The following is a 27,465-nucleotide window of genomic DNA, read 5'->3' as shown; positions in this document are numbered from 1 at the left end:
GGAGAAATTTTTTAATGTGGTTGCTGCTGGGGGGGGGGGGGGGGCAAGTGTGATGGTTACCTCTACTGAGACTGATATGTGGTGATTCTCACCAGGGATTATCTCACAGTGGGGCTGCTACAGTGTACTCCCATATTTGTAAGCATCACATCCAGGATGTTGGCACCCCTAGTGGGGGTGCCAACCATCTGTTTGACAAAGTCAAGGAACCTTTGGGCAAGGGAGTTTGAGCATGAGTAATTCACCCAGTTAATGCTAGGGTAGTTAAAGTAGCCCAAAACCATGGTGTTTGGATGTATCTTGATAGACTCAAGTTGATGCAAATTGGCAGAGTGGGTGTCCTGATTCTTGGAGATTTTTAAAGGGGGGCAAGGCAAATTTAGCGATGAAAGATTTTTGCAGGCCCTCCGTTTGAAAAATTCCACCGGGGTGGCATACCCTCTTTGACCCAGCAGGGGTGGTCTAGGGGGGTGGGAGATCAATTTTTTAGGCCAGAAAATTCACCTGCTAGTTTGGTGGGGGAGGGGTCAGTCCTTTAAAAACAGAAAGACCCCTTTTCAGGAGAATTTCTGTCACATTTTGGGAAAAGGGTTGGCATTTTTAAAGAAAAGGGTTTTAAACCCCAAAAGGAGGGGTTTGGGAAAATTTTCCCCCGGTTAAAGGGTTTTTTTTTCCCAACCTTTGTTTTAAAAGGCATGAGTTTCCCCTAACAAAAAAAAAATACGCTTTCCCTTTTTGAAAATGGGGATTCGGGGTTCCCAGGGGGCCAGGATTTTACCCCTGTTCCTAGAAAAGGGGGGCAGGGGGAAAATTTTATTTTCATCCTCAAACTTATCTACTTAAGTTAAAATTTTCTTAAACACTTTTCCTTGTGGGAAAGTACTGGATGGTAATTTTGATTAAAGGGAAGCTTATTTGTTTTTAGCTAAGGAGGAAGTTTTTTGAGCGGGGTTCCCTTTATCTTTTGCATTCCCTTTTTAAACCGAGGTTTCACAAAGGTTCTTCCTGAAGCTTTTTGGCTAAAAGGAAAAAATCTACCCTTTTTTGGAGTTTTCGGTCGGAAGGGATTTTTAAGTTTTGGAATATTGTGCGTCAAAGAGTAGGGTATTTTACAAAAAAAGAGTTGTACCCTCTGAATTTTTTGGGGGTGTAGTGTCGCCCCAGTGGTTTTAAACCCCAAAAAAAAAATAATTTTTTTATTTCCAAATATCTCACAGTGGGCTGCTAAAGGGCCCTTCAACCCTTATTCAGGATTTGACTGGTGTTCCCAACCAAAATGCAATAGGAACTAAAGGATTAAAATGTATACCAGCATCCCAGGTTTAAGTACAAAAAACCTTGTTAAAAGGAATTTTTGGGGGGGGCTCAGGTGTCCCAAAAAGGGTTTTGTGCCCCCGAGGGATCGATTCAAAAAGATGTGCCCCGGGGTTTCACTAAAAAAGTTAAAAGAAAGGGGGCCCCAGCTAGATTACTTCAAATAAAAATTTAGACCCTTTCATTTGGTTTAAGGGAAATTTTTTTTCCCGGGGAGGTGGTTCTCAAAAACCAAAGCAGTTCATAACCGGGGGAAAATTCTTTCCTCCAGGAAGAAGTTTTTGGGAGTTTTTAAGCTTGCAAAACCTTTCGGAAGGTTTTGGGAAAAATTTGAGTTGTTGAGGAAATCTACCCCAAAAGGGTGGAAAGGCTTCATTACAAAATTAAGTGCAGGGGGAAACTCCCTAACGGTTCTACAAACCACCAGTGAAAATTTTTCCCCGGGTTTCATCAAATTTAAGGGGATTTTTTTTCATTTGGGTTTATTGAGTTTTTCCATCTTTTTTAAAGGCTCTAAAGGTAGAAAACGCCGGAGTTTTTAAAGCTAGTTTGGGCCTCCCAGGGTACCCAGAGGATTTTTAAAACCCCACCTTTTTGATTACACCTTTGTTAGGGGGACGGGCTTTGTAATGAAAGTTCACCCTTACAACACCCGGGCTATTTTTTTTTAAAAGACCAATTTCAACTTTTTTTTTGGGCCGGCCTAGAAAGGAAATTCAAAAAAGGGAAAATTTTTAATGAAAAGGATTTATTTTTACCAATTTTATTTCCCAATATTTATAGTTTTGGAAAATTTTCTTTTCCCCTTTAAGTTACTAAACAGCCCCTTGTTGGGACCCCCCTTTTTTTACCTTTTTAAAATTTTTGGGGAAAAATATAAGACCCCCCCCCTTTTGGGGATTTTTTTTTGGTTTGGGAAACTTTCCCCCTTTTATATCTGTAATTAAAATTTTTTAAGCTTTTTTTGTTGGAACTTCTCAAGAAATTACCCTTTGGGGGGATTTTTGATTTTCTAAGGAGGGGGTATTTTCAAACCCCCTTTTTACCCTTGGGGGTTTCTAGTGGGGCTTTAAAAAACTATTCTTTGTTTTTTTATCCCCCCCAAAATAAAAAAAATTTTCCACTTTAGATTAACGGGCATTTTTTTTTTTTTAAAAAAGGTTTTAATTTCCAATTGGTTTTTTTGCATTCCGGGGAAGCCTTTAAAACAAATACTAATTTTTTTTGATTATTTTGTTTTTCCCTATCAAAATTCCGTATTAGGTATTCCACGGGGGTACCCCATTAACCTTTTAAGGGGGGGAATGGATTTTTGGGACAGATTATTATGATATTTTTGTTACCATTTTTACTTAAACGGGGCTTTTTCCCAAAGTTTTTGGGGCATTTGGCTCCGTTTTTGGGCCCACCCCCCTTACCTTTTTGGGTTTTACCCAATTTAACCAAATTTTTAAAAACATAAAGTTTTGTAACCATAAATGGTGTTGCCCATTTGCACCAATTTTTCCCCCTTTTTTTTTGGGGGTTTTTTTTGGGGGATTTTAAAGTATATATTGATATATTTTGGTGAGGAGGTTTTTTTTTTTTATTTTTTTTTAGGGTTTCTAATTGGGGAAAAAAATGGGGATATGGGGTCTTTTGTACCCTGGGTTCCCAAAATCCGTACCCCAGAATAGGTTTGGGGCCAGGGGAAGGGGACTAAAATTTTGGGCTCACAAACTTAACCTACTTTATGGTGGTAAAAAGACTTTGTAAAAAATTTTTAAATTTAAGGGGGTTATATCATTTACAAAGAGGAACATGTGTAAATGAAAGTGAAATTTGGGGTTCCCCTTTTAAATATTAAATATTTTTTAATTAAAATTCAAATTGTTGCAAAAGGGGTTTTTTATGTTTGCCCTTTTAAAATTTTTAATGGGAAACAAAGGATTTAAAAAAAGGCTTTGGAACTATAATTTTTAAAAAAAGGAAAAATGGAAATGCTTTTTTAAATTTCAAAATGAATTTAAGGTTTAAATAAATTTTAAACTCAAGTTAAAAATTAATTTTTAAAAAAAACGTTTTTTGAAAAAAAGGAAATGTTTTTTTTTAAATTTAAAATTTTTTCCGGGGGTTTAAAAAATTTTAATGGGTCAAAAGTTATTGTTTTAATTTTTTGTAAAGTTTAAATTTAAAATAGGGTTAAATAGTGGGATTTTAAGTTATTTTACCCAAGGGAGGGGGGGAAGAAAAAAATTAAAAATTTTCTTTGGTGGACCTTTTCTTTTTTTTTGGGGTTTTTGGTTTTTAAAAAGGGCCCCGGGTTTTTTTTAAGTTTAAAATTTGGTTAGGGGGTTACTGAGATAATATGGTTTGTGTTTATTTATTTGATAATAAAATTATACTGTGTGTTTTTTGAAGGGGAAATTTAGTTATTTTTTTATTTTTGGGAGGCCCTGGGGGGAAGTTTCATATTCCCGGTGGTTTTAGGGGGGTTTTATGGGGGTGTTTGTGCTAAAACCTCCATGCTTTTACGGGCGTAGGGGCATGGTTGGTTTTAATTTAAGTTACTTTCCTAATTTTGGTTTGTGTACTTTGTTATAAGCCTTGATGTTGTGATTCCCCTGGGGCTTTTTTTATTTTGTATTTTGAAAGTCCCTGTAGTAAATTTTTGTGGTTTCAAAGTTGTGATGGGGGGTTTGGGAAATTGGGGTTGAATTTGAATTTCCTTTAAATGTAAAAAGTTAGCCTTAGAGTGTTCCGGTTAAATTACTTTGTGGGTTTTTTTTACTTCAAAAGCCTTTTGGGGTTGATTTCCACATGTTCCTTTTTACAATCTGCCTATTCTGGGAAAGACGGGGGTTTTTCCCTCTGGTAGTAACAGTTGTCCAAGGTGTTTAAAAAATTAAAGGCTTGCCCTGAAAATTTTTCTTATATAGATTTAAAACTGGAAATTTAAAGCATCGAATTGGTTTGGTTGTGGGTTATTTTTATTTTTAGGGCATGGGGGGCCTGACTTCAAGGAAAATATGGGTTTTTGCCTTTTTTGTTTTTTAAAAATTCCCTTTTTGTCCCTGTCGGATAACGGTCTTTTCGGGTTTTTACATTCAAAACCCCGACTGCAATTTGGTAAAAGTTCGGGTAAAATTTTTTTAATCCGGGGTTTAAATTTGATTTTTTGGTTTTGTTTGTTTCCCAGGTTTTTTAGGGCTTCCCTAAAAAATAGGGAAAAGGGCAATGTTGTAGCCAATTTAAAATTTAATGGGGGGGAAAAACCTTCCCCAAAGCTTGTCTGTTAAACTCCCTTCCGGCTAAAAATTTCCCCATTTTAGTGACACCAGAAATCCCCCTTTTAAAATTTAGATTTTTTTTTATTTGTAGATCTCCTTGGAGAAATTTATCTGGTTATGCAACCCAAAAGACTTAGTTGCTTCAAAGCTAGGGAGGACATTGGGATTTAAACCCCCGGATTGAGTACAAAATTTTCCAAGATATGCTGTTAATTTTCCCCCCCCTGAAAAAATCCTTGTTTTCCCACGGTTAAGGGGGAATCATTTTTCAAAGGGCATCTCGGGGAAAAGAATTTTATTTGTTGGGGTTTGCCTTATAGTTTAAAAGGGGGGCCCCATGAGTGTCTATTTTAGTTTTGTTTTAAACTGGTTGGGGGTTTCAGGGGTTTTTGTGTCTTTGCTGGGGGGTTTTTTTGGGGGTTTGGTATTGGCCCAAAAATTGTGACTTTTTTTTTTGTTGGTGGAGGGTGGGTTTTTAAAACCCCGTGGAAAGAAGTGTTTTATGTGGTGCTCCTTTCCTTAAAAGTCTTTAATCCTATGTTTGTTTGGTTTTGGTTGTCAGTTTGGTTTTACTTGTCTGGACCCCTTTGGGGGGGGGGTAAATTTTCCAGAAAAGACCCTTTTTTTGTTGAATTGAAAACATTTTATTTTTTTTATGTTTTGGTGCTTTTTTTTTTCCCCGGTTAGGCCCCATACAACTCCTCCCTAAGTTGGGATTTTTTTACTGGGTTGCCAGTATGACAATTCCGGGTCAATTCCCTTTCCCCCCCAACGGGGGGGAAAGTTGAAATGAACGGGCTTTATGGGGGCATGAAACCCCCAATTTTTTTTTTAATTGTGGTTTTTCCCCGTAAAAATATGATTTTTTTTCGTAAAAAGCTAGATAAAAAAAAAAAGGGCCAACCCTCAAGGGTAACTCATAGGTTTCAAAACGAGTTGTAGTTGACCCAAACTTTTATTGGAAATCCAAAAGGAAAAGATAATTTTTGGGTTTATTTGGGATTTACGGGCATTAATAAAATAATTTTTTGGGGGGGGGTAAACAAAAGGGAAAAGGGGAACCCTTTCAAATTGGAGAGCTGAAGGTGTTGTTGCATGTGTATTGGCATTTTTTTTCCTGAAATTTTTCCGGTTTCTTAAAAAGTCATATTGTCCTACTCCTATAAACTCAAAAATTTAAAAAAAAAATTTTTGAAAGGTTTAAAAATGGAGGATTAAAAAATTTCAATTTTAAGCCCGGTGTGAATCCCCATATTTTTTTTTGGGTTTTTTAAACTTGGTTATTAAAAAAAGGGTAAAATATTGCATGCGGCTTTTACAAAACCCAATTTCAACATTTAAAGAAATATTGTGAGTTTCCCTTATTTTAATGAGAGTTACAAAGTACTTATCTTAAGAAGGTTTAAAAAAATTTTTGTAAACTGGTGTGTATTAAAATAAGGCCTAAAAAAATTTTTATTACTTTTTTTTTTAAAGCTTTGGGGAATACATAAAAAAAACTTATTGTGTTTTATTTGGGGAAAATTAACAAGGCCGGGAAAATGAAACTTTGATAAGGGTATTTTTTAAAAAAACTTTTGAAGGTTTTTTTTTCCTATTTTTTTCCTATAAAATTTTATTATATTATTTATAAATTTTTTTGCAATTTTCATAAAACTTTAGATTTTAATTTCTTTAAAAAGGCCAAATTTTTTACTTGTAATCCCAAGTTTTCTCCCCCAATTTTCAAAATTTTCCCCCTTTTTCTTTAGGGGTTTTTTCCCATAAGGGTTCGGTTCGTTTCACAGGGTTTCTAAAAAAATTTTCCCTTAATTTAGGGTGGTAACCCCAAAAAAATAATACCAATAATTAGGGGCCCCACCCCCTTTTTAAAACCGGGGGGCCCCAAAACACCCTCATTCCCAAAGTTTTGGGTTTAAAATTTATGGACTGGAGGTTCTAGGTTTAACCCAAAGGTATTTCAACCTACCTTTTACCCAGTTTCCGGAACCTAAAAACCCCCGGGGAGAAAAACCCCACCATATTGCTATACCTTGGTAAAATTTATGGGACCCTTTTGGGTTTTTTTGCATGCAAAGGTCTTTGCTTCCATTTTTAGTATTCCAAAGAATCAGTCATAAAAATTTTTTGACCCCTATTCAGTTATGGCTTATTTTTTCCCTGGAAAGGTGCCATCCTTTGTTTCTTGAAAAAGTTCTTTGGGTTTGGGGGTCAAGGTTGTCAAACCCGGCATAAGCCCCCAAGAAGTCTTTGAAAAATATAGTAAGGGGCTTTATAGTCTTGAAAAAGTGCTAGCCCCTTGATTTCGTTAAAAACGGGGCCCCTTTGTTCAGGGTTTGTCGTAAGCCGGGTTTTTATCTCTTAGGCCTAAATATACAATTAAAAGGGGGTTTAAAATCCCCTTTGCCAGTTTGATCCTTTTGAATCTTCTTTTGGGAACCTTTTCTCAGTGCCAGGGGGTAAATTTAAGGGCCTTTATCCCAATTTTCCATGGGGGTTTATTGGGTTTTTATTTTTGAAAGTTAAAACTTGTTTTTCAAGGGATAGAGCTTTTTTTCTTCATTTTTGGACCATGTGAAAAAGGGTTTCAAAGTTCTTAAAACAGGTTTTTTTTTCCCTTTGCCCCCGTTTGATATAAATTGGGAGACATTGTTTTCCTGAAGAGAATTTAATCCCAAAAAATGGGGGTACATGCCCCTTTGGGCCCCCCTTGGTGCATTGTTTTGAGTAATCACAATAGTTTGAGGTTTGGACCAAAACCCACCCCCAAAAAGGGTTTCCTATTTGAAGTTTTACAAGCCCGGGTTTTGGGATTTTCGGTTAAGGTTTGTGTGAATTTTTCCTCGAATGGTTGGTTTTTGGAAGCCCACCATTTAACAAGGTTGCCTTTGCAAGAAATGGGTGGCCGGGGGTTTGGGATTTCAGCCTTTGAAGTTAGGTATCCCCTGTGGGGCAGATTTTTTTAAATTTTTCGGGGTCTGTTGAACCACCGTTAGGGGAGAACTGCCTGCCCACTGGCAAACCGGTTGGGTTTAAAGGGGTTTTAAATCATGTATTCATGTTTGGGTTTTTTTTAGAAAAGTAAATTTTCTGGCCCCTGGTTTGGTTTTTTTTTTGGGAAGGTTTAATGCCTGTCTAATTAGGGAAGGGGGGAATTTTTGTGAAAATTTTGGGGGGTAAAGGAGGAAATTTTTTTGGGGGGCCCTAAGTTGTTGGTCCTTTAGTTTGTCCAAGCCTTTTGGCCTTTAAAGCTAAAAAAGGTTTGGATTTGGCTTTAAGTTAGTTTTTCCAAATTCCTTAGGGGATTTGCATTTTTTGTTTTGCCTTTGTTGGGGATTTTTTTCCTTTGGGGGGGACGTCTTAGCTTAAAGCTTTTCTTTGTTGAAAGGTTTGTTTTTATCCCATAGGGGGTTTGATTTTTAAAAGCGGGTTATTTAAAAGTTTTCATGGTTGGAATTTTGGTTATTTCCCCCTTCCGGGGGGTTGATTGAAGTTTTTCCCCTTGGGGGGATAGTTTGCCTTTTAAATTTTTAACTGATTTCCCTTTACAATTGTTTTTAGGCCAGTTTAAGGGGCCTTTTTGGGTTAGTTTAATTTAAAGGTGTAGTTGGGGGTTGCATTTTTTCTGGTAAAAGGCTGTAGTTTTCTTTTGGGGGTTTAAAAATTTTGCTGGGTTTAAAAAAAATGAAGGAATTTTTGGGGTGTTTAACTAGTTTTTTTCCCATTTGATGGGGGAATTGGTTCAGGGTGGTTTTCGATTTGGTTTGTGGTTTTCGTGGTTGAAAAGGGTTCTAGGGTTTAAACAATAGATTTTGGAGGGTTTAAACCCCAAGAAATTAATTGGGAATATGGTTTTCCTCTGCCCTGTTTTTGGGTATTATAAACTGTTTGCCCATTGGGCCCCGGGGGGAAAGCGGGGGGAAATTTAAACTAACTTTTGCTAAATTGTTTAAAGGGAAAAAAAGGAGACTGCATGGGGGGAAGTCTTTTCCAAAAGGGAAATCTTAACCTCGATCCCCCAAACATTTTTTCAATTGAGAAATTTAATTTTTATTTTTTGTCTTTTGTTTTTAAATTTAAGGATTAAAAGGACTGTATGAATGGTGGTAAAAGTACCTGGAGACCATCGGGGACCCATTTTCCCCCAATTTAGACATTATTTTTGTAGGAATTTACCCCCTTGTTTGGTAAACCCGGTTATAAGCTGGGGGGGTTTTTGCTTGAATTGGCTAATAACTGGATAGTGGGGAACCCTTGATTGGATGTGGGGAAAAATTATTTAAATGAGAGCTGTGTATAGTGGGGGTATGATCTCCTTAGATCTGGATGTCAGGGACCAAGATTCATCCACATCTAATGAGAGCTGTGTATAGTGGGGGTATGATCTCCTTAGATCTGGATGTCAGGGACCAAGATTCATCACATCATGCAAGCACTGAGGTCACTAAACCTCAAGTATCAGTATGACTCATTCATAGTCCACGTGGGTATGAATGACCTGAGATGTACCTCCCCGGACCGTATTAAGAGAGACGTGATTGAGCTCTCAGAATATGTGACACAGGCAGGTAAGAGCCAGCCATTGAGTAGCATTCCACTGTCTTCATTGATGATGTCACAATATCAACAGAAATTGACACCCCCTTTGAATTTTTTTCCCTGTAATTTGTCCTTTATCATGGTTTAACTGCAAAGTGGTTTGCCACTGTTTCATGGCTGCTGCAATGGAATCGATCACTATAGGGTGTATCTTATAAAATTTTAATCACTCTTTCATGCATGAATGTGGGATACTGCCAAATGATTTTTTGTAGTCTATCCATGCTGTATTTAGATTCTTCCCATTTTTACAGTTTTCCCTTCATGAAATTATTTAACAACAAGTGGTCCGTGGTTCCATGTGACTTTCTTTTGTTACCCTTTTGTTGTATTGCCATGACTGAGTTTTCTTTTAAATGACTATAAACTCTATCAGCTTCAATTCTAGTGTATAGTTTATATATTTTCAGAAGGCAAGTTCTTGGCCTATAGCTTTTAGGGTGGCTTGCAGGTTCACTCTTAAGTAGAAGCATTGTTTTTCCGTTTGTTAGCCAGGTTGGTGTCTGTTCAGGGTGTGCATATAAATAGTACTCAATCATTGCTAAATATTCATTCATATAAAGATGTTCATACCTTTAGCCAGAAGTTAGGCACTGCATCTGGGCCTGGGGGTTTTCCAATTATGATCTTTTCTTAACTTTATTTCAATTTCTCTGGCCATTACTTCATCCCATTTCATATCCTGTACATTTGAACTTATTTCTTTTAGTTTTTCTATTCATTCAGCATCTTAGTTATGTTCCACAGGATCTTTAAAGATATTTGTCCAAAATGTACCTATTTCTGTTTTTTTTTTTTTTTTTTTTGTGTGTTTCGATCCCTTTTCCTTGTTTCTCAGTTCTCTTTAAGTTTTTTGGGTTATCAATAAATTGCTTATTTTGTACTTTTCCTTTATATTTATCTGCATATCTTCTACGTTTCTGTGCCTGTGCTTATATTTTTAGTCTATGCTTTGCAGTAGTGCATGATAGATCCTGATCTGTTCTGATACTGCACATTGCTTTTATCACATCTGTCTCTCTGAGTTCTCTATTTGTGTTGATCTGTTCCCTCTTCTGTACTCTTCTAACACTGACTCTTCTTATCTTAATTGCTTTATAGTTTTCTCTATTTAGTACTTCCATGATCTCATTTGATTTCTTCAATTCCTTTCCTTTATTGCCCATTGTTTTTGCGGTAAGATTTTGTTATTAATTTAACTGAAAATTAATATAGCCTATTTACTTCTGTTATATTACACACATTTCTGTTGAAGGATTTAATTACATTGTTCATTTGTTTAATCAGACTCTAACATTTTGGATCTTATTGACTTTCTGTAATAATTTTTCATTGATCTTAATATGTGTATCTATCTCTATTAAATGAAGCAACTGTTACCTTTGCTGCAGGGATTCTGTAAAAAGTTCCTGTGACTTATTCTCTTCATCTGTATCCTGCATCATCTGTTGCTCTTTCATATATGAATTTACTTGTCTATCACTTCACAACATTGACTGTCAGAGTTGTCACTTGTCTATCACTTCACAACATTGACTGTGTCAGAGTTGTCACTTGTCTATCACTTCACAGCATTGACTGTGTCAGAGTTGTCACTTGTCTATCACTTCACAGCATTGACTGTGTCAGAGTTGTCACTTGTCTATCACTTCACAGCATTGACTGTGTCAGAGTTGTCACTTGTCTATCACTTCACAATATTGACTGTGTCAGAGTTGCCAGTGTTTCTTGCTCCTTCCCTGGCTGTGCATCTCCAGCTGCAGTTTTGTACTCATTTCCTGCTGAAGGCTGTAGAGAATCATCATGTGGCAAGTGAGCAGATGCTTCCCGTTTCACCTGTTTCTCCTTAATTTGTTAGACTCATTATCCCATCATGCTGCAACTTTACCACTGTAGGATTTTATACACTAATTCCTGCACAAGTAATCCATAACTACAGTTTCTATTTCTTTAACTTCCCCATTAGTAATCCTCTTTTCTACTTTCCCCATTGTATCTTATGTTTTGAATTGTGAGGTTTTGTATATCTAGATGCCTTTGCCTGCATTTCTCTGCAACTATCTTTGCTGCCACTTTTTTGTATTTATTTGTTTTGCTTTCTCCTTTGCATACATTTTGTGCCACATTAAAGTTATTATACTTTCCCATGTCCACATTTCTTCCACCGTTGTCTTCCACTCTTTCTGTTTTCTTTACTTTGGGGAGCAATAGTTCCATCATGCTGTGACATAAACTGCATTAGACTTTCTACACTAAATCCTTCACTTTGGAAGTATTCCACAACTTCAGCTTCTATTTGTTTAACTTCCACTTTACTAATCTTTTGTTTTACATTCCCCTTTGTGATCCTATTTTTGTGTTATGAAAGTTTCCATACCTGGATGCTTTACCTGTATTTCTCTTCACATATATGGAGATGCTTTTTGGTATTGATTCCTTTGGCTTTCTCCTTTGTATAAATATTGTGGTAAATCAGATCTCTTTCTTTCCCATGTCCATGTTTATTTTTCATTCCTTTCAAAAATCTCTGGGTTTTGTTCTTTACATTTTTTTGCACTTCCTTGGTTGCTTCATTTTTCCAAATGGCCCAAAGTTTTTGTCTATATAATGTTTTTCATGGATCTGTTGTATTAATGAACACAAAAATGCATTTGAAGGTTTTGACAGTTTTTCTTGTGCAAGTATTTTTCTTTCCTCTGATTTCTCTCTCACTGTTTTTGAATTTCTTCTATCTGGAAATTATGGGCATCTTGACAATACATAATTTCTTTATTATCCTCAGTAGTCCACTTTATCATCTTTATGGCTCTTTGTCTGACCTATCAGTTTTTGTGGACTGCTACTTCCTTCTACAATGGGGTAGGGGCATCATCCCCCTGAACCTGGTCTAACTCCATTGTTGGAATATTTCCATGTCTTGAAGATTCTACACTGTCAGTTTTTCCATTCCTGGAACCAATGCGCCTATTCTTTAACCTGCTTTGGTCCATGATATATGCAATATAAAATACATTGTATATATCAGAGTCATACCCAGTTAAGTATAGCTTATTTAAAGAAAAGCTCATTGCTAACCAGTGTCCTACATTTTCCTACATTCTGCTACAGCTGATTTTGATTATTATATGTATTTCTGGATTCCAACTTGTTCTTGTTATACATATTTGTAAGGAAAGCAATTTCACACATTTGCAACTCACTAGAAGAAATCCTTAATGGAGGTTACCAGTCTAATGGCCCTATAGCCTTTTTAAGTATAACTATTAATACTCCAGTTTTCGTAAGTGTCAATGCCCAAGGACATCTATAAGCTGCTGCTGATGTCCATAAAGGCCACAGGTGATGAGCAAGTGAATTTATGATTTCCCGTCCATTGGTCCAAATGCTATTTGAATAGGCGTAAACAAGAGATCTGAAGTAGTTACTTCATTTGCTCTGCAACCTGTGGGTATCTGATCCTATCTTTCCTAGCTCCTCCCCCTACCCATAATCCCCTATGTGCTACATTACTCCAGATCGTTTTTTGCCGCGGCTGAAGCAGCTACTTTTGAAGAGCTCCTTGGCTTTTGGTGAGATTGAACCTTTTTCTTTTTCTGTCAAAAAAAAAAAAAATAGTGTGTGTAGTTTTCTGGGTTAGTTATCTATAGTGTAGTTTAGTTAGATATCTTTGTTCCCCTTTTCTAACTAGTTTTCTGGTAGTTCCCGCCTTTCACCCTCCCCCCTCTTAGTGCTAGGGTGTGTTCTTGGTGTGAGTGGTGTTATGGCTGAAGGGCCTAAGGCGGTGTTCTCGAAATGTACTGAGTGTGGCCATAAGCTTTTGCCGGCGGATGGCCACACTCAGTGTGTTTTATGCTTGGGGGCGGCCCACTTGTCATCGGCCTGCACAATCTGCGCGGCCTTTAATCCCCGAGCAATCAGGGACAGGAAGAACAAGCTGATCCTGGCGGGCTTGTTGCCTCAGGAGTCGGCTCTTTTCCTTCTCCTCTCAGGCACAGACTGTCTCGGCAGCCCTCGTGCCTTCTGTGCCCCCGACTCAACCTGGGACTCAACCTCCCTCTTTGGTTGTGAGTTCGGGGGATTCGGGTACCTCCACTACGGTGGAGAAAAGGCATAAAGACAAGGGACATAAGTCCCACAAAAGGCGGGCTGAGACTCAACCCCTCAGCCCCGCCCGTTTAAACTGGCTAGGTCTCCTCGAGGGTCTCCGGATCCTCCCCCTCTCGGCTCTGTTCACCTCGTTTTCTCCAGAGCGGGAGGAGGAGGATCGGTCTCCCTCGAGGTCGCCGAGGCGACCCTCCCGGCCCGCCTGGACGACTTCTTCAAGATCAACCAGAAGCCTCACTGAAGCAGATATGGATCGGATGATGCGCCGATTCATCCAGACCCAAATGCAGATGGGGGTGCTCTTGCCTCCCCAGTGAACAGCGGCCCCCATGTTTGCTCCGATTACTCCTTCTCCGACCCATTTTTGGGTCTCGGAGTTATCAGATCTGGGCCCTTTCGGAGCCTGGGATTTGCCGCCGATAGCTCTGGTCGCTTCGACGCCGACTGTGCCTTCGAGTCTGTCGGATCCGAGGCCTCGGGGCGAGGCTGAGCCGGATCCGGGGGAGCTGGTGTGTCTTTGGCTCTGTTGGGTTCGGAGCACACCTCTCTCTCGGCTCCGGCTGCATCGGCTCCGACCCCGATCCCGATCCCTACCTCGGAGCCGAGGAGATTGCTCTCGGAGCCTGGCGAGAGTAGCTCTCCTTCGGCTTTTGAGGTTGTGGAGAGGGTACTGTCGAGGACCTCCAGGTCCCCGGTTCGGAGGTCGGATCCTCCCATACCCCTGCTGCATGTGGGTCTATCCTCCATCATCCGACCATTGGGACAGCCTGCTCAAGCCCTCCAGTTGGTTCCCTTGGAGGAACAGGACCCTGTTGACGAGCCCTCTTTGGACAGTCCCACCGAGGAGGTCCTCAGAACGCCGGTGCAAGAGGAGGCACCTGGACCCCCGAGGTCAGTTACAACCGACATGGATTTAGATGAAGGGAAGGTTCCCTAAGGTACCCCGAGGATGTCTCCTTCGGAGACATCATGGAAATGTTGCGTATTAGAGGGGGTGGTCTGCCCAAAAACCTTCCGCGGATGAATCCGTGTTCCTGGATGCATTTGAGGCAGGCCATCTACCTCCTGGGTGTCCCCAAAGGCTGACCCCCATAGACCTCATTACTACCAGGCGTGGAAGGAGCCCGACACCATGGAGCCTATCAGTGACCCAACAAGATCATAGCCCCCAGTAGATAGACTGTCTTGGGCCAAGGGAACCCCGTGGATGCCATGTTAGTGGCGGCTGCCACCAAGAGAGAACTTTCGCGCGGGAGAGTTCTTCAGTTCACCCACCAGATAAGGAATCTCTGGCACTGGACCGCATTGGGAAGCGGATGTTTAGTTCAGTGACCTTTTATGTAAGGGCGCTGAACTATATGGCACATACCATTGGGCTGCAACGAGACTTAATGGGACTACGCTGCAGCCCCCCCGGAGTCCATGTCGGTCGAGGACAAAAAAGTTTTCTCGACTCATATGGCCACTCTGAAATCCATCTCTAACACATCCATGCGTCTGCTCTCCCATGGCACAGAGGGAGCCGCTAGGGCCAGTGGAGCCGGGGTCGTCTTGCGACGTCACTCCTGGCTCCGTCTTTGCGATTTCGCAGATCCCTTCAAGGCATCCTTTGTGAATGCACCCTTTGATGGATCTTTTGCTCTTGACAAGACCATTTGCGATACGCTGGTCCAAAGCGAGAAGGATGGGAAGATGCTGTCTGCCATCGGGGTCCGCTTCTCTAATCCCCAACGATTCTTTTCTAGGAATTGGAGGGGACAAAAGAAGCTGTGGTTCCGTAAGTCCCAGCAATCCCATCCAGCTTTGGACCCCTCGTACTCTAGAGGCAGAGGAGGAAAAGGAGGGCCTTGGCCCAGAGGCAGAGGGGACCGCGTAACTCGGGTCCAGGGAACCCTTCCCGGATGGACCCGCGCAGCAGCCCTGAGGGCTTACCCGGCTGTCCCTCTCTGGAGGCAGTCGGGGGGGCAGTTGTCAGAGAACCTGTCAAACTGGGAGTCCATTATGACAGATCGATGGGTGCTCCGCATCATATCCAGAGGTTCTACCATCCCCTTCATAAACCACCCTCCCTCGACCAGACACCTCCCGATGTTCCACCCGATCGAAGGGAGGCAGCAGCTTCAGAAGTCCTGAAGTTGCTAGAAAAAAGAGCCATCCAGCCCGTCCCCCCAGACCAATCTGGATTGGGTTATTACTCCAGGTTCTTTTTAGTGCCAAAAAAGACGGGGGACCTAAGACCCATTCTAGACCTCTCCGCTTTGAACCTGTTCATTCCCAAAGAAAAAATTCCGGATGGTCACCTCCAATCTATTCTCCCCCTTCTGCTGACAGAACAACTGGATGTGCTCGAGTAGACCTCAAGGATGCGTACTACCACATCTTGATGGACAGACGATCCAGAAGGTTTCTCCGCTTCCGGCTGGGAGCCAGTCATTACCAGTTCAGGGTTCTCCCGTTCGGCCTCACCTCAGCCCCCAGGTTGTTCACCAAGTTCATGGCAGTGGTTGCAGCCCACCTGAGACTTCAGGGCATTCAGGTCTTCCCGCACCTGGACGACTGGCTCCGCATCACTGCCACCAACAGGCATCAGCTCTGCGTGGCAAGAGATTATGCTCTGACCCTTGCCCAGAGCTTAGGCATCTCTGTAAACCTCCAGAAATCCTCTCTTTGCCCCGTACAGGTCCTGGAGTTCATAGGGGCCAAGTTAGATACCCGCATTTCTCGAGCTATGCTAACTGCGGACAGGCTAAACAGCTTGTCGTGTCGGGTGCTAATTCTTCTTCAAGTCCGTCCCCGGAGGCAGAATTAGTTCCGAGGCACCTGGGATCTCTGGCAGCAGCGATCAGTCTCGCCCTTCACGCGCGTCTGCGAATGAGGATTCTGCAGTGGAACCTTCAAGTTCAGTGGTCCCTGCTACTCCATCCATTGAATACTCTGATTCCTCTGAGCAGAGTTTGCAGGCCTCCCTTCTTTGGTGGCTCCACGCCCCAGAGCTGAGGAAGGGAGGCCTTTTGTTGTCCCTCCCCCCAAGCCACGCTGACCACGGACGCTTCTTGCCTCGGGTGGGGGGGCATTGTTCGGGCAGAACCGTCCAAGGCACGTGGACTCCCCTGGAGACCGCACATATCAGTGTCCTAGAGATGAGGGCGGTGCTTCTAGCGTTGCAAGCCCTGCACAACCTTCTACCTCTGGGGACTATTACAGTCCAGACAGACATGTCAGCTGTCTGGTACATAAACAAGGAGGAACCAGGTCCTACCCACTTTGCAGGGAGGCTATGAGGAGTGGGAATGGGCGTATCCACCAACCGCTTTCTGGTAGCAACGCACATTCCGGGTGGTCCAACATTTTGGAGGACAAACTGAGCAGAGTGATTCTCACTCCATACGAGTGGGGTCTCAATCCATCAGTTGCGAAGCAGATCTTCCGCAAATGGGGTTGGCCTTGCTGCGATCTTTTGCTTCTCTCTTAAACACAAATGCAGCGAGTACTTGCAATACTCGAAGAGAATCCCAGAGACGCTCTAGTCCATGCTTGGTCGCCGGTCTACTTTTATGCTTATCCCCCTTCCGCTCATGACCAAGTTCATACAGAAAGCCCGTCGGTTGGGGAGCAGAGTTATCCTCATAGCCCCATTCTGGCCTCTCCAGATCTGGTTCCCTTACCTGCGGTCTCTCAGTGTATCTCCGCCATGGATACTGGATCCCATTCCAGACCTGATTTCGCATCCGGCGGGATACCAACCCCCAAACCTGGTGAACCTCAAGCTTGCGGCTTGGTTGCTCCAGTTCTACTGATGACTAGGACTCCCGGTATCTCATCTCCTGTTAAGGCCATTCTAGTCGCAGCACATAAGCCAACTACTAGGAAGATTTACTACAGCAAATGGAAATGTTTTGTCTGGGCTAAAGACAGAGGCCTGGATACATTTACAGTTCCTATTCCTACTATTCTAGACTTCCTGTCACTGATATTTAGACAAGGAGCAAGTGCTTCTACAGTTAAAGTGCAATTGGCAGCCATCTCCCATTTCCATGTGGGAGACTGACTGAGATCTTTGGCTTCTACAAAATTATGTAAAAAAACCTTCTTGCGGGGCATTTTCCTCTTGAAGCCTCCGGTGAAAGTGGTGGTGCCTCCATGATTTGACCTTAGTCTTACAAGCCTTGACAGGCCCACACTTTGAACCCGGCTTCGATTCCATTAAAATTCTTGTCCTGGAAAACAGCCTTTTGGTGGCCATTACTTCAGCCAAAAGGGTGTCAGAACTTCAAGTCTTATGTATGAAGCATCCTTATCTCATTTTTTCACAAGGATAGAGTGTTCCTCAGGACTAATCTGGTCATTCTTACTCTAAGGTGCTTCGGAATCAAATATCAATCAATCAATAAGCTTACCCTGTGTTCTTCCCAAACTTTCAGAATAGAGTGAGAATACAAATTGCATAAATTGATGTGCACAGACAACTGTGTTTCTACCTGCACAGGACTAAGGATTTTCGTGAGGTTTACGCACCAGGTTGTTCATGTCATTTGCTAAATCGGCCATGGGTAAGGCTTTCATTTCCAAAGTGACTGTAGCAAAATTGGATTTGTCGATGCATAGTCCACGGTACTTATCTGCAGGCAAACCCAGGTTCCTTGAGGGAATTGCCAACTCACTCTAACGAGGGCTGTGGCCACCTCTGCAGCCTTCTGGTCTAGGATCCTTGGACTACATATGCCTGCAGCTACCTGGGTCCTCTTCACATACGTTTATTTCTCATTATAAGTTGGATATGGTATCGAGAGGTAGGGCTTCCTTTGGCTCCATGCGGTGCTTCGGAATATCCTTCCATAAGGCCGCCCCAGGGTTTTTCCCTCAGGGTAGCTGGGGACTCTGTGTCCCACAGGTTGCAAGAGCAAATGAAGTAACTACTTCCAGATAAAGAGTATGTACTATACATAACGTTCCATCTGAGTAGGTACTTCATTTGTCTGCAACCGACCCCCCTCTGCCATCCCCCGAACCTTTCGGGATTCCTGATCACCAAAGAAATCTTTGTTCTGCTTTAGGACAGTTATCTGGTGTTACTTCCTCTATCAGAAGGTAGAGTTGTGTAAGAGGCAAAAAATTCGATCTGAGGTAATGTAGCACATAGCAGGGGATTACGGGTAGGGGGAGGAGCTAGTAGCTCGGATCTTGTAGCTTAGAAAGCTGCCGGCTCGGATCCGACACCCCCAGGTTGCAGACAGTTCTTGAAGTACCTACTCAGATGGAATCCTGTTATGGTGAGTACATAACTTCTTTTTCTGTTTCACATAAATGGGGAATCTTTTCCAGAACAAGGGCACTTCAAACACACACCTGTTCCTCCAACACCTGCGTTTTGCTTATGTCACAGACAAGATTTAGATCATTAGATCAGGTAATTCTTGTGCTGTTTTTTTTTTGTGAATGTGTAGCATATCCATCAGGGCTGGATCTGAAAAGGCACTTGTAGGCTAGGTATAGATTGCCCCTGTCATGTAGTGAGACTGTGTACAGGGACAAGATTTTGATGTGATCCCCATAAGACATGTTATTTTACAACCTTTATTCTTTTTAATAAGGAATTTCTGTGGCCACTGTAGTTGTTGCAAATGCCTTGCCATGTACATGCTGAAGAGTGCAGTGTACTTGATTATTGGTCTAATTAGGGCTAAGCATGAGTGGGACTATAATCCCTTGGATCTGGATGGGCCCAAAAAGCCCCCCATAGAAGGATTTTTCCCCCTGGACATTTTGGGTTTTTAGTAGGTTCTTACTAGTCTAAGCCCTCCCCCTTGGAATTTTGTGTTTTTAAGCAAACCCCAAAGTTTTCAATTAGTAAACCTTAAGTCCCATCACTGGGTTTTTTTAGGGGGATCGGTTGAAAGAGGGGTTGACATCTTCCCGAGTTAAAATTCCTAATAATACTTAAAAACATCCCTTTTTAGGGTCCGGTTTGGGGCGCTTGCCAGCATCTGTCTGAGCTCCAAGTTTTAATAATACTTTCCATCGTTCCTTCCCTCGCTCCTTTTCTGCTTGTCATGTTTCAAAGGAGGGTTAAGTTTTTTTAGTTTTGGGTGTTTTACTTTTTTGGGTTTTTAGGGAGTTTTTTTCCCCTTTTGGCCTTTTGCTGCGGTCTTTTAAAAAGGAAAAAGTTAAGTTTCTTTATTGGTGTGTGTTTTTCCCCTTCACCCCTTTTTATATTTGGGTTTCCTTAGGGCCTTTTGGGTCGTAACAAATTATTTGAAAAGGACTTCCACAAGTTTTCTCCGCTTGGGACATCGGTGTGGTTTTTTTGGGGGTTCCCCACTTTCTCCCCTCCAGCGGATTTTTCCTCAGGGCCCTGAAAGACGGGGCAAAAGGAAGGGATTTTCCCCACTCGGAGGTGCTTTTTTCGCTTGCACATCACCTGGCTGCTGCCGTTCTCCTGCTAATTTTTCCCTCCCTCCCCGGCTGGGCTCCCCCCGCTAAGAGGTAGTGGAAAGGGGGGACAGGAAAAAAAGACAAAGGGAAAAGATCCCCCGATGGGGTCTTGGGCCTCCTCAGAAACCTTTCCCCCCCTTCCCTTCTTCCCGATTTTCCTGGAGGATTTAGATTTTTTTAGGGTCTGACAGTACGCCTGGTCGGTGGCCTCGGCTCCACCAGAAGCCGAGGGGGGCTGGACAAAATGATGCAAAGGTTTTTCCCCCCCAATTCAGATGGGGCTCTTCCAGCCCCGTCCCCTGGAAGGGGGCCGCCCTTTTTTTACCCCAAAACCCTTCCCGTTGATGGTAGGGTTTATGGATCGAGGGTTCTTCAGGGGGGGAAACCCATTACTGGGGGCTGGGCCCTTCCTTGAGCAGTCAGCCCAAAAAGTTCCCCGAGGCCGGAGCTGAAACCTTTCGGATCAAAGGGGTTTTTTTCCCATTGGCACCCAAATTTTTCAGATCAAGGCCCTTTTTGGAGGAGGCCCCCGATCCCCGTGGTCCGGGGGACACTTTATTCTTCCCCGGGGTCGCCCCCTTCTTTTTAAGGTAAAAGGGGTTTTAGTGGATGGGCCTCCCCATCTTGTTCCCCCCACCCTCCCTGGGGGGACTTACCACCCACAGGGACGCCCATGTTCGAGGCCCCAGATGTTCCCCTGGGAAAACCAGTTTCGGTCCTTTTTGGAGATCCCCCCCGGGGTTCCTTTCAAAGAAAGAAAAAACCAGGATTCTTCCCCAAAACCCTCACTGAGGAACTGATTTGGAAAGGGAAGGTTCCCCCCGTAACCCCCTGATTTTTTTTGGAGACTATGGGAAACCTGTGACATGGGGGTTGGCCCCCAAACCTTCCTTTAAGATAGGTTTCGGGGGTGGATGGGGCCCCTACTCTTGGGGGCCCCCCCGGTCCCCTTTACATTACCACCCAGGCTGGAAGGAAGGACACATGGAGCCAAATTTTAGGCACCCGACAAGATTGAGCCTTGTGGTTCCCGTTGGAAAAGGGGGTTTATGAGATGGGGGTTAGTCCAAAGAAAAAGCCCCGGAAAGTTCTCGGTCCCACCCCCCAAAGATCCAGGAATCCGCGGAAAAGAGTGTATCTTTAGCCACCTTTTCCGAAGGGGCGAATTTTTTGGCCCACGCCACTTGCTGAAGCAGACCTTTTCAGGAGCCCTAGTTGCCCCCATCCTGCCTGGAGGATAACGCTTTCGCCTGGATGGCCCTTCAAAGCGGTTTCTAATAAGTCCATGTGCTTCCTTTCACATTTCCCAGGGGGCACAAGGGGGGGGGATCCGGGTTTCTAGAGGCACCACCCGGTCCTAGTCAGTTTCCCGAACTCTTTAAAGGATTTTTGAAAAGCCCAGATGGCTTCCTTTTTGGGAAACTTTCATGAATTTAGTCCAAGGGAAAAACGGAAGACATGTCTCTGTCGGGACCGCTTTTAACCCCAAAGATCCTTTTTCCCGGAATCACGGGGGAAAAAAGATGTGGTTCCGAAGCTTATATTCCCTACCCGGGGCTCACCCCCAGGGCAAGGGGCCCGAGAGTACTGGCCCAGGGCAGGGGGTCTGAGAAAAATTTCCTGGTCCAACTTTTTCAGCAGGCCTGACGCAGCCCTGAGGGGGGGGCCTACTATCTCTCTGGGGGCAGTTAGGTTTTACTCAATGCGGGAGGGAGCCTGCAACAGCTATTGGGGTTCACTAATCCAGGGTTTACCATCCCCTTTGTGGTGCCTCCCATTCCCCCAAAACCCTCCCGCCCTTCCCCCCAAAGCAGAGGGAATAGCAGCGTCAAAATGCAAGCTGCTAAGAAAAGAGTCTCCTCTGTCCCCTGAATAGTAGATAGGGATTATTCCAGGTTAGATGCCAAAAAGTGGGACCCAAGACCATTCGGACTTTCCCCCGAACCAATTGCCCAAAAAAAAATTTTGGATGGTCCTTGCAACCTCCTGCCTTTCCCCGGAAAAATGGATGTGCCCATGTCCCGGTCTTACCCTTAAAAACAGAGACCAGGGGGTTCCCCCTTTTTTCAAGGGGAGTTGATGTTTTTGCCCACCCCGATCTACCACGCCCCCAGGGGGACCAATCAGGCAATAGCGGCTCACCTGAGGCTCCAGGGAAAACAGGTCTTTCATATGGCTTGGCTCCTTGCTCTCCCACCAAGCATTTACTTTTCAGGCCAGGCTTTTCCAAACTGTCGATTTCTAGAATTACGATAAAAAATCCTCCAGAAGTCCAGGTTTTTGACTACATTGCCAAATGCCTTGCCCAAAATTTTTCTTTTCCGGGGGTTTAATTAAGCTCCATGGTCTTGATCTTTCAGTCTCAACTTCCTTCAGGATTTAGACTTGGGCTCCTGGAGCCACCTTCTCTTCTTCCCTTGTGCCCGATTGCATTCTCGTGGAAATAATCCGTGGGCTATTTAAACTCCGGAACATCCATTCAATAAAACGCTTGAGGAAGCCTTCCTCTGGGGGAAAGGTCCTCTGAACTTAGAGGGTGAGCTTTTTTTCCCGTAAGCCACGTGCCACCATCCCCAATGGGGGGGGGCATTGCTCAGGCAACATAAGGCACTGGTCCCCGGGGCCAATTTGCATATCAATGTTCTAGGGTGAGGCGGTCCCTTTTTTTGGAGGCCCCCATTTTTTCCCCTTTGGGAACCATTGCAATTTAGAATGCAAATTCAGGGCTTACATCAACAAACAGGGAGGAAACCCAACTTACCTCCTTTTTCAAGGCCTGAATTAATGGGGGGGGCTCCACCCCATTTTGGTAGAAAATTCCCGGCGCATAGACGGCAAACTGACAAGGACTATTCGATGCCATGGTGGTCTTAACCTTCTGGCAACGATCTTCCTCAGTGGATTCCTTTGCAAACCTTTCATTCCGCCAATGGGGCACAAGCTTCATTATCCCCCTACAGGGGTCCCCCGGGGGCTTGGCCATATTGGCCCCCTGGTTCTCATCTTACCCTTTATTCATAAAAAATTCCCCCAGAAGGCTCCGGTTGGGGCAAAAATCCTCATTGCCCCATTTGGTTGCCAATCTGGTTTTCCCCCTTTGGTTTAAATAGTTTAATACTTAGATAAAAATTATTCCACCCTTCAATCCCTCTAGATGGACTTAAGCCATCTTCTTCTCCTTCCCTTGATTCTAATTGGTCTACCCTTTGGTCGGGACTATTCTTGGCCTATAAATCTTCCAACAGAAAAATTACCTAGAAAGGAAGGTTTTTTTTTGGGTTTAAAAGGGGGGACCCTTTAAACTCCGTCCCCCGGTCCTTGAGTTCTTGACAATTTTCCACAGGGTGCTAGCCACTACAGTAAAAAATTAATGGTGCCCTTTCCTTTCCTTGGTGAGAAATGGCTTTTGACCCCGACTTTGCAAAAACCTTTTTAAAATACCTTTCTTTTGAGGAAAGATCCTACTCCTCCTTGGTTCTTACCCAGTTTTACAAGCTCTGGTTGTCCACCCTTTTTACCGGCTGTTTGTGGAGTAAATTTTTACTTAAATGGCCTTTTTTGGCTATCCCTCAGCTAGGATGTCAAAATAGGTTTCTATAAACCCCCATATATAATTTTCCATAAGGCAATTTCACTTCATCAAACCTTCCTTTCTTCTTAAAGTGGGCCTGAAACCTAATATCAACAGATGTCCATTTAATTTTTTTCCCCCCAAAAAATTTTGAATGGGTAATTAAAATTTCTTTTTAGACGAAAGGCGCATTTCTGTTTTATGGGTGGCCTTTTGAGATTTACCCAATTCGTTCTTTTTCCCTTTTTTGGCAAACTGATTCTAAATAACCCTTCCAGTGGCCTTTCATTTCATATAAAGGAGGCATTTCCCCCCGGAAAATCAAAGCCCATTCTATTAAACCAGGTCATTTGGACTTTTGGGCCCGGGGTTTTGGACGTATTTTTGGACTACCCGGGCCTATCTCAACCTTTTTTCTACTACTTGGACATTTTAGAGGGAGGCTCCTTTGGTCTTGGTTAGAATATTTTTTAGGGGCCCCCCAAATGTTTTGCCGGGGGTTTCCCCTTTATATAAATGAAGTAATTTCTTCAATAAAGAAATTATGATCACCATAAATTATCTTATTGGACTTTTTTGCCTTAACTCCCCCCCTTTTCCCCTTGACCCCTCATTTTTCCTACTTTGGGAAGGGGGGGGGCCCATGTTTGTGCTTTTTTATTATAAGGTCGTCGGGTCATTTTTTTTATTGAAAACTCTTCTAGGGGGAAAGGAAAATGGAAAGGGTTTATGGGTAAGGGGGGGATACTCAATCAACCGGGGATTTCTGCCCGTCCAATTTTAATTAAAACCCCCATGTTGTGACAAATGGTAACACCAGTGGAACTTAGGTATAATAAATTCCTTTTTTCATTGAGAATTGGGGTATGTTTCGGAACCCGTTCTTGGCTCTCGACCCCCCCAAACAACTACATATTTAAATCAGTATTCACTCATCTTGCATATTGAGATTTACTTGACTTCAAGAAGTGTTTTTCCCGGGAGGCCAATCTTCCTTTAATAATAGTAAACCCGTTATATGTAGTTTCCCCCCCTTAACCAATTTTCCCTTTAATTTGTTCCTAGCCGGTTTTTTCTGTTTGTTTTCTTTTTTTTTTTTTTTTTTTTTTTTTTTCTTTTTTTTTTTTTTTTTTTTTTTTTTTTTTTTTTTTTTTTTTTTTTTTTTTTTTTTTTTTTTTTTTTTTTTTTTTTTTTTTTTTTTTTTTTTTTTTTTTTTTTTTTTTTTTTTTTTTTTTTTTTTTTTTTTTTTTTTTTTTTTTTTTTTTTTTTTTTTTTTTTTTTTTTTTTTTTTTTTTTTTTTTTTTTTTTTTTTTTTTTTTTTTTTTTTTTTTTTTTTTTTTTTTTTTTAAAAAAAAAAAAAAAAAAAAAAAAAAAAAAAAAAAAAAAAAAAAAAAAAAAAAAAAAAAAAAAAAAAAAAAAAAAAAAAAAAAAAAAAAAAAAAAAAAAAAAAAAAAAAAAAAAAAAAAAAAAAAAAAAAAAAAAAAAAAAAAAAAAAAAAAAAAAAAAAAAAAAAAAAAAAAAAAAAAAAAAAAAAAAAAAAAAAAAAAAAAAAAAACAAAAAAAAAGTTCCCCCTTTTTACTTCGTATTTTTGGCCCTTGCCCTAATTTTCCACCCCAAATTTTTTTTTTTTAGCCATTTTTAAAAAATAAAACCCAACTTTTTTTGGTTTGTTTTTTCACCTTAAAATCTTTTAATTTTTTTTCCCTAATTGCTACTACTATTAATACTCCAGTTTTCGTAAGTGTCAATGCCCAAGGACATCTATAAGCTGCTGCTGATGTCCATAAAGGCCACAGGTGATGAGCAAGTGAATTTATGATTTCCCGTCCATTGGTCCAAATGCTATTTGAATAGGCGTAAACAAGAGATCTGAAGTAGTTACTTCATTTGCTCTGCAACCTGTGGGTATCTGATCCGATCTCTGATCCGAGCCGGCAGCTTTCCTAGCTCCTCCCCCCTACCCATAATCCCCTATGTGCTACATTACTCCAGATCATTTTTTGCCGCGGCTGAAGCAGCTACTTTTGAAGAGCTCCTTGGCTTTTGGTGAGATTGAACCTTTTTCTTTTTCTGTCAAAAAAAAAAAAAATAGTGTGTGTAGTTTTCTGGGTTAGTTATCTATAGTGTAGTTTAGTTAGATATCTTTGTTCCCCTTTTCTAACTAGTTTTCTGGTAGTTCCCGCCTTTCACCCTCCCCCCTCTTAGTGCTTGGGTGTGTTCTTGGTGTGAGTGGTGTTATGGCTGAAGGGCCTAAGGCGGTGTTCTCGAAATGTACTGAGTGTGGCCATAAAGCTTTTGCCGGCGGATGGCCACACTCAGTGTGTTTTATGCTTGGGGGCGGCCCACTTGTCATCGGCCTGCACAATCTGCGCGGCCTTTAATCCCCGAGCAATCAGGGACAGGAAGAACAAGCTGATCCTGGCGGGCTTGTTGCCTCAGGAGTCGGCTTCTTTTTCCTCCCCCTCTCAGGCACAGACTGTCTCGGCAGCCCTCGTGCCTTCTGTGCCCCCGACTCAACCTGGGACTCAACCTCCCTCTTTGGTTGTGAGTTCGGGGGATTCGGGTACCTCCACTACGGTGGAGAAAAGGCATAAAGACAAGGGACATAAGTCCCACAAAAGGCGGGCTGAGACTCAACCCTCAGCCCCGCCGTTTAAACTGGCTAGGTCTCCCTCGAGGGTCTCCGGATCCTCCCCCTCTCGGCTCTGTTCACCTCGTTTTTCTCCAGAGCTGGAGGAGGAGGATCGGTCTCCCTTGAGGTCGCCGAGGCGACCCTCCCGGCCCGCCTCGACGACTTCTTCAAGATCAACCAGAAGCCTCACTGAAGCAGATATGGATCGGATGATGCGCCGATTCATCCAGACCCAAATGCAGATGGGGGTGCTCTTGCCTCCCCCCGGGGGGGAACGCGGCCCCCATGTTTGCTCCGATTACTCCTTCTCCGACCCATTTTTGGGTCTCGGAGTTATCGGATCTGGGCCCTTTCGGAGCCTGGGATTCGCCGCCGATAGCTCTGGTCGCTTCGCCGACTGTGCCTTCGAGTCTGTCGGATCCGAGCTCTCGGGGCCGAGGGCTGAGCTTCGGATCCGGGGGAGCTGGTGTGTCTTTGGCTCTGTTGGGTTCGGAGCACACCTCTCTCTGCTCCGGCTGCATCGGCTCCGACCCCGATCCCTACCTCGGAGCCGAGGAGATTGCTCTCGGAGCCTGGCGAGAGTAGCTCTCCTTCGGCTTTTGAGGTTGTGGAGAGGGTACTGTCGAGGACCTCCAGGTCCCCGGTTCGGAGGTCGGATCCTCCCATACCCCTGCTGCATGTGGGTCTATCCTCCATCATCCGACCATTGGGACAGCCTGCTCAAGCCCTCCAGTTGGTTCCTTTGGAGGAACAGGACCCTGTTGACGAGCCCTCTTTGGACAGTCCCACCGAGGAGGTCCCTCGTAAACGTCGGTGCAAGAGGAGGCACCTGGACTTCCCCGAGTCAGTTACAACCGACATGGATTTAGATGAAGGGGAAGGTTCCCCAAGGTCACCCCCCGAGGATGTCTCCTTCGGAGACATCATGGAAATGTTGCGTATTAGAGGGGGGTGGTCTGCCCAAAAACCTTCCGCGGATGAATCCGTGTTCCTGGATGCATTTGAGGCAGGCCCTTCTACCTCCTGGGTGTCCCCAAAGGCTGACCCCCCCCCTATAGACCTCATTACTACCAGGGCGTGGAAGGAGCCCGACACCATGTAGCCTATCCCGAAGTGACCCAACAAGATCCTTAGCCCCCCAGTAGATAGACTGTCTTGGGCCAAGGGAACCCCCGTGGATGCCATGTTAGTGGCGGCTGCCACCAAGAGAGAACTCGCGCAGGAGAGTTCTTCAGTTCACCCGCCAGATAAGGAATCTCTGGCACTGGACCGCATTGGGAAGCGGATGTTTAGTTCAGTGACCTTTTCTGTAAGGGTGCTGAACTATATGGCACATACCATTAGGCTGCAACGAGACTTAATTAAGGACTACGCTGCAGCCCCCCCCGGAGTCCATGTCGGTCGAGGACAAAAAAGTTTTCTCGACTCATATGGCCACTCTGAAATCCATCTCTAACACATCCATGCGTCTGCTCTCCCATGGCACAGAGGGAGCCGCTAGGGCCAGTGGAGCCGGGGTCGTCTTGCGACGTCACTCCTGGCT

At 43.1% G+C, this 27,465-nt stretch overlaps 1 protein-coding gene across 2 annotated transcripts in view; it reads left to right on the top strand.

Moving 5' to 3' along the window:
- Positions 1–27,465, top strand: part of HIVEP1 (HIVEP zinc finger 1) — a 1,195,522-nt gene that overhangs the window by 33,058 nt on the left and 1,134,999 nt on the right. The gene's annotated exons all lie outside the window — the stretch shown is intronic.

Source organism: Protopterus annectens, chromosome 3.part0 (assembly GCF_019279795.1).
Source record: "Protopterus annectens isolate FY-2018-M chromosome 3.part0, PAN1.0, whole genome shotgun sequence".
NCBI lineage: Eukaryota > Metazoa > Chordata > Ceratodontiformes > Protopteridae > Protopterus > Protopterus annectens.
Note: the sequence above shows the minus strand (reverse complement) of the source record. Positions and strands in the feature narration are given on the sequence as shown.